The 12097-nt window shown below is 35.8% G+C and overlaps 1 long non-coding RNA gene across 1 annotated transcript in view; it reads right to left on the bottom strand.

Moving 5' to 3' along the window:
- Positions 1-11711, bottom strand: part of LOC111610370 — a 118025-nt gene extending 106314 nt beyond the window's left edge. The window contains exon 1 of the long non-coding RNA XR_002753637.1: positions 11608-11711. This is a non-coding gene — a long non-coding RNA (uncharacterized LOC111610370). The remainder of the gene's footprint in view (positions 1-11607) is intronic.
- Positions 11712-12097: the final 386 nt, after the last annotated feature.

Consider the following 12097-nt stretch of genomic DNA (forward strand, 5'->3'; position numbering starts at 1 on the left):
CTGAGGGACAGATGGTGCCTGCAGACATCCAAAAACATGCAACCGCACTGAAATCCCATGATGCCACTAAAGCACTTACAGGTATTCAGTTAACGTGAAAGCAGTGGATATTCATCACAAATCTCTCAGCTCATAAAAAAAAAAAAACATGGACACAACTTAATCCTTTCTGGTGGTTACTGCTCTGCACACAATGAAGAAAGTATCATCCTGCTACAGGTGTCTGTCAGATGCTGCATATTTGGACAGATGGACAATCCTTTTACTTGTGCACTGCAGGGAGGCATGCACACATGAGTGAATCCATCTTCCTCTCTTTCTTTGTCACAATGGGGCTTTAACTTTATCAACAAACAAACGCAGCAATAAATAAACCACTAACTTAGTTAGAGCAGAACAACAGACAGAGAAAAATGGAGGGTGTCCCATTTTCCTGTAGGTTTTTGTGCCTGCTTGAGATACTCTGCACAACAATGCATTCAATTATAAACTTGAGACATTTCTGATTATGAATGCGGCGCAGGGATTTAAGTGGGTGACTTCGGCTGGAAGGAGACAAAGGAAGTCTCGAGGGCAGTGGATTCTTGTATGCTGAATCGCATAGAGAAATGTGCAGCAGCAATAGGATTTTCTCCATGGAGTCCAAGGTGCTGGGATTTGGAAAACAGGATTAGCTGCTGTGTAATAATGTGGACGTGATGGGGCAGCGTGCTCAGAGGAGTCCGCCCTTGTGCTGTAGGTTTACATGCATCTGGAGCGACCGGCAGGAAAACAGCAGTGGTACGGATTAAAAACGTCCCACCAGCGAAACGCTGCTCTTTGTCTTCTTTTGGTTGAGTTTCAAGATATGTTGCAGCTTTTGAATTAGGCAAGTCAGAACCGCAGGTGTGCAAACTTTTACACCGTTTAATTCACACACTGGAACCTAAATGAATTTATAGTCTAAGTTGTGTTAAATGACTTTAATGTTTAAAACCAATCAGTTCTACAATCTATATAAAGTAGATCACTTTATTACCTCAGAATCAGCCTCTTCACCAAATGCAAAAGAAACTAAAATATTTCTTTAAAATTCTCAGGATTAAGATTGACTTCATTTATTAACTCAATTAACATTTTTTTTAAAACTCAATGAGTGTTAATAATTAATTGACTTACCAAACACACAAACACAGATGTAGTTGTGCAATAATGTACTTCTAATTCTTGTCTTTTTGTCACATTTAAATATTTCAGATCAAATTGATTTTATGTCATAGATTTAGAACTTGTGTAAATGCGAAAGGTAGTTTTGAAAGTTATGGATTTATTTACTAAGGAACAACAAGCTGAAGTAATCATCTCACTTCTCAAGACGAATAAACTAATTAACTACACCTTTTGTGGTCAATGTCAGAAGCTACACCTGTAGATGTCTGTCAACATAAAGGATAAAAGAATTGAAGAACAGATGAAGGAAAAACGTCTTTGATTTCTATTACAAAGCCATTTCTAAGTCCTTGGACATCATACAAACCACAATAAGAGTCGTTAACCAGAAATGGAGAAAATATGGAAAGGCTCGCCAAACCAATCCTCTGCAGATGCAGCGGATTGCAGATGCAGCGTTGTGGCCTTAAACAGGCCATTCACATTTGAAAACCTTCCAAACACTAGAATTTAAACAATTCAGCAAAGAAGAGTAGGTCAAAATGGCTCCACAGACATTTAAAACACTCACTGCTAGTTATTATAAACACTTTCTGACATTCGTCACCACAAACGGTGACCCAACCCAATCTTAGGTCTGAAAGGAAATTACATTTTTATGTAGTATGTAAAAACATTTTTACATACTGCAAGAATGATTAAGATAATTGTTTTTTTCTTTATGAATGTAATCATAATTTAAAATCAGATTTTTTTTTCTTTAACCCAAATTATCTTTTCCAATTAAAAAATGGGTTTGATGATCTGAAACATTTCAGTGTGACAAAACAAAATTAATCTTTACAGGGATAGAAGCTTTTTATGACACTCTGCAACACTAATGTTACTCTACAGTAACAGACTAGACACACGACAGATGTTTAAAATATTATCTAAACTTAATTATGATCTCACATTTATGAAGATTTTATCGATCTCCAGAGATCTAAGAAAAAGGAGTTTTACTACCTAAATATTAGCTTGATCTCTCCATTAAAACGGTAGCAAAAATAAAAGAGGGAATGAATTTAAGATCATTTGTCGTTGAGCATCAGAACCAACACAATGGGGTTAAGAAACGAAGCCTTCTTGAGTCAGATGGGTTGTTTATTTTATTACACCAGTGTTTTGCTGAGGCCCGTCCTACACATTTCTAAACTCTGACTATCTAATCTAAAAGACTTGCCTGCTTTTGTGTCTCAGCCCCGGTGCTGCTGCTGTTGCATCTCTGGTGTGAACTCAAGTCATCTGACTTAGACTCAAGTCACAAATGTATTGATTTTAGACTCAGCCTGATGAAATCACTCCAGACTTGGAACTCATTTTTAACATCAAGGATTTGTTATTTCACCCAACCTTAAGCCTTGATGCTACTTATGTGCAAATATTAACCGATAATCAGGCCTGAAGTCAAAGAGTGGGTGTTTGCAATGAACAATGACTAAGCAAAGTTACTAATAGGTCAAAAGACAATAAGTGTCCATCACAAAACATTAAATTCAGCCTCAAATAACATTTCTGGGCAGAGTTTAAATGGCAGCCTAAGCAATTGTGAAAAGCTTATAGAAAGATAATCAAAAATGTTTGATCCAAGACACAGTTTAAAAGTAGCTTAAATACTTAATAAATGTATGTAAATGTCAGAATATAAGAGAACATAAAAAAATATATATTATGACTTTTTTATTTTTTGGCATTAAGCAAAGATAAATACTTTTCACAATCCCAACTGACCAAACTTGGGAAAACTTTAGTCTGATTTAAAGTTAGAAAGTGAGGAAGAAGGGGTTTACTATTTATTTTTACACAGTGAATATAAAAATCTCGTTTCAACTGTACTTAAAAGTAAGTTTTATATTTCACTGCAACATGTAGCCAGCAACTTTAATGCTTTAGTAAAAGTATAAAAATGTTCAGTCTCAAAGTAATGCATTTTTAAGAAATCTACAGCGTGTACTTTTCATCAGACATATATGAGTAAGCACATAATAATTGAAGTCTGAAATAACATATTGTAACGATTCTGTGTTTTAGTTCTGCTGGGGTTATTTGTATTTGTTATAAGTTGCATTGTGATCCTTTCTGTTAGAGAGTTATGGGCTTCCCCTGTCTGACTCTGCTGGCTCCCACTCACATGTGATAGGCCTGTCATGTGGGCGGGGGATCGGTGGAGCGGGAGTACCGGAACCGGAAGTGGGAGAGAGTTCAGAGGGGAGTTAGCAATGAAGCTAATGGTTGATGGTGCCCGTTTGTTAGAGGCGTGAGCTGCAGCCTCAGAAATAGCAGCTTGTACCTATCTCTAATAAACCCTGTCTGGCGGGACTACATCTCCGGTGTTGACGTCATTACAATATTTTAATGCCTCACAAACAGAATATTTTAAACTTTCCGTTTCTCATCCTGACATGTTCTCTTAAAAGCCTCCAAACCACTCTGCTGGCGATGGAAGGCAAGTCCTCTTATTACAGCACATCTGTACTTTGTGAGCACCACACAACAAAGAACGTTCCTCTTACTCCAGTTCTCCATGTTATGATACATTAAAATACCAATTTTGAGAGGCATAAAGGTCACCATTAATGACAAAAGTTCATACAGAAAGAGGAAACACTTTTGGACAAACAGGATAAAGGTTCAGAGGAAGTAGTTTATTTCCTCCTATATGTAGGGAGAAATAAAATTAAAAAAAAAGTGTTTTATTCATGAGGTCTTTAACTCCAGACATCGAGGGCTGATGTCCTGCAACTTTTAGATGTGTCTCTGCTTCAACATACCTGAGCCAAATATTAGCAGGACTCTGGAGAATTTGAATCAGCAGGTAATTCATCAGTTTGATTCAGATGTGTTGAACCAGAACACAAACAAATGTTGCAGGACTGCGGCCCTCCAGGACCTCTATATAAGAGATTTTAACCTCTGTTCGTCGTGGATCATGCTGCATTTGGAGGCGTTAGCAGCATCTTGGAAATGTCAACGCTCAAGTAGAGGTTTTTCAGGATACACACACATGACCTATAAAACATCCAGATTACGGAAAACTTTAAGTTTAAAACTGGAATCTTTTATCTCTTACAGCACTTCTCTATCTTACACAGGTTTTACTTTGCCTCTGCTTTTAATGCGAGAACATAATGGTTGCCCACAGCAGGAAGACTAGAAACAACATTTTGAATGTTGTTCTTATTGTTTTTTATATTACAGTTCTTAAGGAGAAATATGAGTCACCTTAAAAGGATGCTGGTATAGACAAAAGTTTTGCAGAAACCAGAAGTTGAAAAACATCCATAAAAACAATTCTTACAAGTGAGAGAGAGTCTCTCAGTGTTGGCAATGCAGTGGACTGAGTATACTATACCTCTCATGACTGATGGGAATTTCTTCTGAAGAATAACTGATTGTTCATTTTAGGAGAACAACTTTTTTTTCCTATATATATTCTTTCACATCTGCAGCTCGAAATGTCAGTTTATTCAGAACCCAATTGCCAGAATAGCAGCACCAACAGGCTTAAGCACATCACTTATTCTTACCTTTTTCTTCTCTGGCCTCCAGCAAGTCGAAGAATTGATTTTAACATCCGTCTTACTGTATTTAAATCTAAAAATAGCTCAGCTCCATCCTACACTGGTGATCCAGTCCTATTTTACACACTTGAAAGATCAGTCAGTTTGAGTAAAGGTCTCCTTCCTCACTAAGATAAAGTCTACATCAGCATAAAAACAATAAATACTTCTTGTCTTGTTCCAGTTTTTTAAACCTTATTCTACTCACCTGTGCTCTGTCTTATTGCAAAAACATTCTTGTGTTCTCACCAGTTTTTTTTTTTTTTTTACTGTTTTCTAACATAACCTTATAGGATCTCCCCTTTTTAATTATGAAATACATGCAGATTATTATATTTGGTAAGAAATCTTCACCACAAGTAGTGTAGTTTGTGGAAATATTCAAATATAAACAAAAAGCAGCAAACTGAACCCCATTACCAATACTGCACTTTCTAAAGAGGAATTATTGCACATTAACCATTTAACATTTCAATAACAGATATTTTGTAGGGAAATGATCTGCTCTAAATTAATACCAAGTCCTCTCTAAACATTTTGATTAAAATATAACTCAACATGTCGATTCATCACATGTTAGATTTCCTCATTCGCCATGTGTGATGCCCAGAAGATGCTGATGGGTTTATGGGTTGTGTTATTAATTTTTCAGCTTAGCAGCTGAGATCTGTCAGCAGACATGTTATTCAGAATGAGTAATGATGTGCAAATACCAACATGTATGTAAACACTTATTGAGTTTGTTGGGTAGAACTATGAACTGTTCATTTTGTAGATGCCTTGCACATATAAATGTACAGATAATGTCTGTTGTGTCTAATGTTTTAGTCAGCACAAGACAGAAAAATTAAATAGCTATGGTAAAAATATTAAGTATTCAAATAAAATATTTAAATCCAACTAACTTTGTTGAGTTAGTACATTCAAAAGCTAGTTTAACTATTTAATTGAAGTGTAATTTAGCTGTTAAACTTGTATTATTTCTGACCAGGAATGTTGATTAAAATCTATCCATTTTCCTTAAATGTGTTATGAATTAGTGTTGAACATGTTTTTCTTTGTATTTCCAAGAGTGAAAACTGTCATTATGCTGAAGAGATTCATTTTAAAAAGTCGTGAAATGTCTAAAAATTGATGCGTGGATAAATATTGTGATTCTCAAAAACGTAAGTTTGAGATTCAAGCAAAAGAGGAGGCCAAGATTTTGTTCTCCAGTTGGTGAAGGGTACATGTCCAGCTTTGGACCTTTGCACAATACAACATCCCTACAACATCATATTTCTTTCTGACTAAAACCTAATAAAACACAGTAGTAATTCATTCCTCGAAATAACAAAAAATATGTTTATTACATTATTAAGGAAGACTGTCACAATCAAAAGGATTTTATACTAAAATATTTCACTGCAAGGTAGCTTCAGATTAACAAATGCATCCAAAAGAAAAAGGTGGCTGACACGAATAAATAAAAACTTACTCTGATTAGTGCGTATGTCCTGGAATCAACCCTGGTTTACTTTTGCTTGTATCTCTGCTTTCCCCTAGTAATTGTTGCAGAGCTGCACCATTGCTCAGCAAAAGGCAAATCTGAACTGACAGAAAGTAATAAATAGATTCCTAAGTTTGTTTACAGCAGCAACCTCACATATGTTACCTCAACTCAGAGGTCAGGTTATCTGCCTTCAGCCGAAAAATTGTAAGAGAGGATTAAGTTAAAGATTTAAATGCTTTCTGGTCTTTTTGGCTTTATAGCTGACTTTAGAAAGGAGTTTATGTTTTAAAGTATTTCGGAGACTATAAACAAAACTCTTCATAACTTTATTCCATTTTTCTGTTTTGTGAATTCCTTATTCTCTTTGGTGAACCTCTAAACAAGGTCGAATGTGTGTTTGTTGCTTTATTCTCTGAAAAATGGCCTTGTAGATTATGAATAATTCACATTTTTTATGAAACAATTATTAGGAAAAGCTCATATTTGTTCTGGCTTTATTGGTTTTAATTATCCCAGACTGTTTACAGAAGGCAGAATAACTCCATTTTGTTTCTGTTTCACGATAACTAAAACTGAGACAAATGATTTTTACGATCAAATCAGACTCTTTAGATGGTTAATAAGTAACAATTTGCCAGAAAACTTAAAGTTTCAGCCGTAACTTCAGAGTACTTGTGCTGAATTGGTTTGTAACACATCGTGTTCAGTGAACCGGGGAGCAGATCAGGTTCAACATGAGCCCGGCTACAAACTACCCAGGAGGAAGTACCAGTCAGGCATCTCTCTGGCCTACTTTCCCTCGTTTTATCTTCCTCCTCTCATATCTTCCCACTCTCTAACTCCATCCCTTCGTTTCGCTCCTGCAGCACAGAAAACTGGTTTGAGTGCTTTAAAGTGTAATTGATTAGATGAGATTTGGGGAAAATTCTGGTGAAAATTCTGGCTTGGGTGGATTGTTAGGTCCGAGGAAATGCACCTAAAAGGGAGAGATTTGGATTTAGCAAATCCGCTTCCTGCTTTATATGCAGAGTAGTTTGATATGCAAAATAAGATGCATACATTAACAAGCACAAATAATAACCAAACATGACCTGAGCAGAGAGGAATCCCTGGTTATCAGGCTGGAAAAAACGAACCAGTTTCTGATTTTCCTGCTTTCTTATTTTATTTCTTCGTCACAGCAGAAAGTGCAGCAAAGTTAATAAATGCTCTGAGAGCAAAGGCCTGCAAGGCATGAAAAGGGTAATCATGCAGATTTCAACTGGTAATGCAGCACATTTAAATGAACTTTCTCTAAAACACATTTCACAGCACAAACAACTTTCCTTCAGTAAATTAATTTTTTAGAACTCTGCAGAAAAATATTCCTAATTAAAAGAGTTCTAAGATGTAAGCATGTGATAGAAGAGCGACTGTTAAGAGTTCTGGGTTTAAATTACATTTACAGGCAAAACCTTTCTTAATATTTTGAATTAGAAACCTATTATAGTTATAATTAACATCCAAACGAGACCTATGATTAACAATAAAATGTTGTTGTTTTTTTTTTTCTTCCGACAGGCCATCAAAAGGACAAAAAAAATTATCTTGTAATAACTAATCTTATAATCAAGTATATCCGAATAATTTATCAGGGAAATTATGAGACGAGACTTGTATGACATCACTCAAAGTATAATATTGCATTAAAATGCATTATGTTTGTGAACATAATCTCCTTCATGTGTTCTGCTGACTGAATAAATGTTTTTCTGATAAAAATGTATCTGCAGCTTTGTGTGGTTTGTGTGCCATGCCTCTGTTGCGTGTTGTGGTCGGTTTTCATAACTAATATAAGAGGACATGGAAAGCAAGTGAGACATGTGGCATTTATTTCTTCACAACATCTTTCCTTAGTATGTGAATTTAATTTTGAAAGGAACAAGCAGAAGGGAAAATTAGCTTCAAGCACATCAACACTTTTCACAGAAAATAAATTATATTCTTGTCAGGACTTAAAATACCAGACCAGATGTTGCTAACAGCCCAAGTGATGCACAAACACAAAGAAATTAAAATAAAAAAGAAACTCAATGAACAGATGTGCAATAAAGGGGAATGACAGGGAATAAAAATTGAACTCATGCATAAAAGTGAATTCTTTCCCCAATCAACACAAATTCATTACAGCTGATTTCACCCACATTGATGACCTATGACACATGTTTCTCACTCCTGAGGAATCATTTGAATTGTGGAAAGCATTCAAATGATTGCTTCAATGCAGGTGGGTTCCTTAGTTTCTGAATGCTCCTCTGAGCACATTTAGGGCCATAATCTAGAAGAAAAAAGAAAAATTTTTACTATAACCTGTTCATAACCAGCTCCTCAGAAGATTTCAAACTGAAATGACTTACAGAGGCGTCAAAGTAAAATCAGAAATGCTGTCTAAAAGTCGAGAACAATTCAGAGAGAACTTCAGAAAGACCTTAAATTAGCAGATGACGTGGCACTTCAAGTATAGAATAAAGTAATAATATTTGAAATGACTGCGAAATACTGGGAGAACAGTAACTCTTTACATGTAAATGCACAAACCCTGTTTGGGGATGAATGGCACTGCACATCAAATCTAACAGCAACAGCAGGAGAACAGCATCATTTTAACCATTTGGTTCTGGCTGAATGGCAGAAATTTAATGAAACAATCCCAATGCAAAAACATGTGATCACTATCAGTATTTAAGACGTTTTCATTTTGATTTCTCTGCTTGGATGACTTAGTATTTGAGTGAATTTAATGTAAGCGATTGATGTGTTCAGTCATTCTTTTCTTGCTGACTCATTGTCATGTGAAACTCAGCAAATGTAAGTTTTTTAAAGATTAGTTCACCAACTATCTGACCAATTATGAGAAAACCCATAATTAAAGCCTATAAATATTCCACAAGACCAGAGACATTTATCATCTTTCAGAGGGATGCAAAAACAAAATTATGTCACTCTCTTCTTTCAGCTGTGGTTTGAGAGTTTTTGTTGCTGGTTCTTGACACATCATCAGGACAAAACCTATTGCTCTTGCATGCTATCCGGCAGTTATTTTATGGAAATGTTGCAGTGCGAGTTCCCAAGAGTTCTGCGGCTAAGTTCTTGTGAAGCATTAAATGTCCTGTCTAGAAAAAGAACAAATGTCCTTACTCTAGTGGAGAATGTTTTGGCCTTTAATGTTGGTGCAATGTGTGACGCGACCCTTCCCGGAGGAGATTAATTGTGCAAAATTACAGATAAAATTCAGTCAGAGTATGAACAATATTGTAATCTACTAAAACTGCATATAATGAATAATGAATACTAAGCTGTCTACCTCATTTTACTTCCTTTATTGCTAATAAAACACTTCTTTTCATTGGAAGCTGCTTCCTTTGATTCAAAGTTGGCATACTTATTAATAGTTTAACTGAAAATGTAGTTAATAAAGATAAAAATATGATTTTACAGATGATCAATGAAAAGAAAAAAAGAAAAAGCATCAGCATCACAGGAAAGGTTGATGTTTTAATCGAGCTTGAATCTTGATACTCCTTCAGGAATAAGAAACTCATCACAAGCATAGCTCTCAGCCAAATAACTTAACTTAACTTGTTGTTTATTTTGTCAGATCGTACTCTAATTACAAGTTCTAGAGAAAAGCTATGGGATAATAATAAACACATTAGGCTGAGGAAGAGAATGACATTTAAAGCTCCAAAAGAATTTGAAGCAATTGAGGTTTGTGACTCACAGTGGAGATGAGCATGACAGGATGCAAACACTATAGAGAGGAAGCAGGCTAACATGAAGGCAGAGAGGGACAGGTGCAGCAAGTGGGCAAGAAAGAGGAAATACGGTGAGTGAGAAGCGATGACAGACACTTAAAACAGAGAAAATAAGACACGAATATCTCAGGATGGTAATATGAGAACCTGCCAAGTGTAGGGGTATGATGAAACTCCCTCTGAGCTGAAGCTGTTTATGTAACACAGACAAAGCTGCTTTAGACCCACAGACACATCAGTTATACCACCATACCTAGTTCATGAGAGGGCAGGGCGACTGCATGCTTCGCCTACCACAGCGATCAAAACAGCAACAAAAAACATTCCAGCACTGAAGGCAAGAATAACAAATGACGACATATGTCTAATGATAAACAAAATTTAAAAAGTTTACGTATGCCACAATGGAGATGTTCATAGCGGAAATTTGTTTTCAAAGACATTACACTAGCATCTTAATCGATAAACATTTGCTCTTTGGGCCCATTTTTCTACCTATGGGATCCAGACTGAACTGTACCAAAGTTACAAAATGGAACCATGTCAGTTACCTACATTGGTATTGAACCTGTAGCAAAACGTGGGACCCATACGGGTCCCAAATGTGTTGCAGATCTTAAGTTAATTTTGCTAACACACATTTGAGGGCAGACAAAGATGTGAATAGAAAGAACATCAGGAAAGGTTTTCCTGATATGAGTAACATTTTGTGAACCCAAATTGAAGGCCAGGTCCATAGGGGCCCACAAACATGACAACAGGTTACATAATGCATGAAGAAAGATTTTAGTTGTAAGGTAGTACTAGTTAAGAAAATTAACCTGATGATACCAATGTGAATTTGAGGAAGTAACTTAAATATTGAAAAACTATGAAAATGATAGTCTGATAAGATATGGTAAAATAAATAAATACTATAGAATGAGAAATTTAATTATCAGTATTTAAAACATTTTAACTGAGTTTCCCATGTGTTGGCATTCATTTGGTACATTTCCAGTCTCACTTTCTGAGCCTCATCTCTCCTGCATAACTAGGCCACCACTAATATTTTAAACTAAAGATGATTAATGATTGGGGGAGGTTGCACTTTTGTTGTTAATTTTTAAAATTTTATTTAACCTTTAATTCATCAGGTAAGTTGATTGAGAACAAATTCTCAGTTTCAACAACAACCTGTTTTCAAAAAACATTAAAACGTCATACATCATAAAACAGAGAAGTGTTGTTACAAAGAACATAAGTTAGTCGTTATTGTTGTTGTTAATTTTATTGCCGAGTGCTTTTACACGGACGTGCCGTCTGGTTAAACTGTAAATAAAGTAAAAAAATAACATCAATACTTAGTATTGCAGTATTCAATAAACACAAACTTAAACAGATTTATTAGCTAGGCTTGACTTTGCTCTTAGAAAACTTCGTAATATAACAAACATCTGCATTCAAATATCACAGTGCAGCAAACACAGCTAGCATTCTGCTAATTAGCTCTAGCAAATTCACTAAGCTCACGCTTATAACAGATAACAAAACTCATCTCCCCACAGCTTACAGCATTAATATAACTCACCACGTTGGGCAGCACTGATGAACGCCAGTAGGATGTAATTTTATTGTAGATTCAGCTTGTTAGCTTCAGCTAACGGCAGTCTCAGTGTATTACTGGCCTGCCGTAAGTTTCTTCTCCTGTTTCGCCTCCCCTCCACTACCAATGCAAAACAACTACAGAGCCCCCTAGCGGAATGGGAGGAGTGAATCCAACAAGTGTCATTAGCACATTTAGTATTAACAGCAATCTCTGTGTATTTTCTACAGAACATAGGAAGATTACTTTAACTCTGAGATTTCAAAGCGGATGCTGACATTTCCACAAAAAAAGCAACTTCAATGACAGAGAGCTTGACATCTTCAACAGATAAAATAGAATAACCTTTCTGTGCTTGTTTCAGCCTTCCTACTTTCTCCTGCTGTCTGTTTTGGGAACCTTAAAGAATGAACGCCATGTCTCTTTTTTTTTTTTTTAAAGAGCTTTTGTGCCTCTCCTAACTTTAGGTTTAAAC

This window comes from Xiphophorus maculatus, chromosome 12 (assembly GCF_002775205.1).
Source record: "Xiphophorus maculatus strain JP 163 A chromosome 12, X_maculatus-5.0-male, whole genome shotgun sequence".
Classification (NCBI taxonomy): domain Eukaryota; kingdom Metazoa; phylum Chordata; class Actinopteri; order Cyprinodontiformes; family Poeciliidae; genus Xiphophorus; species Xiphophorus maculatus.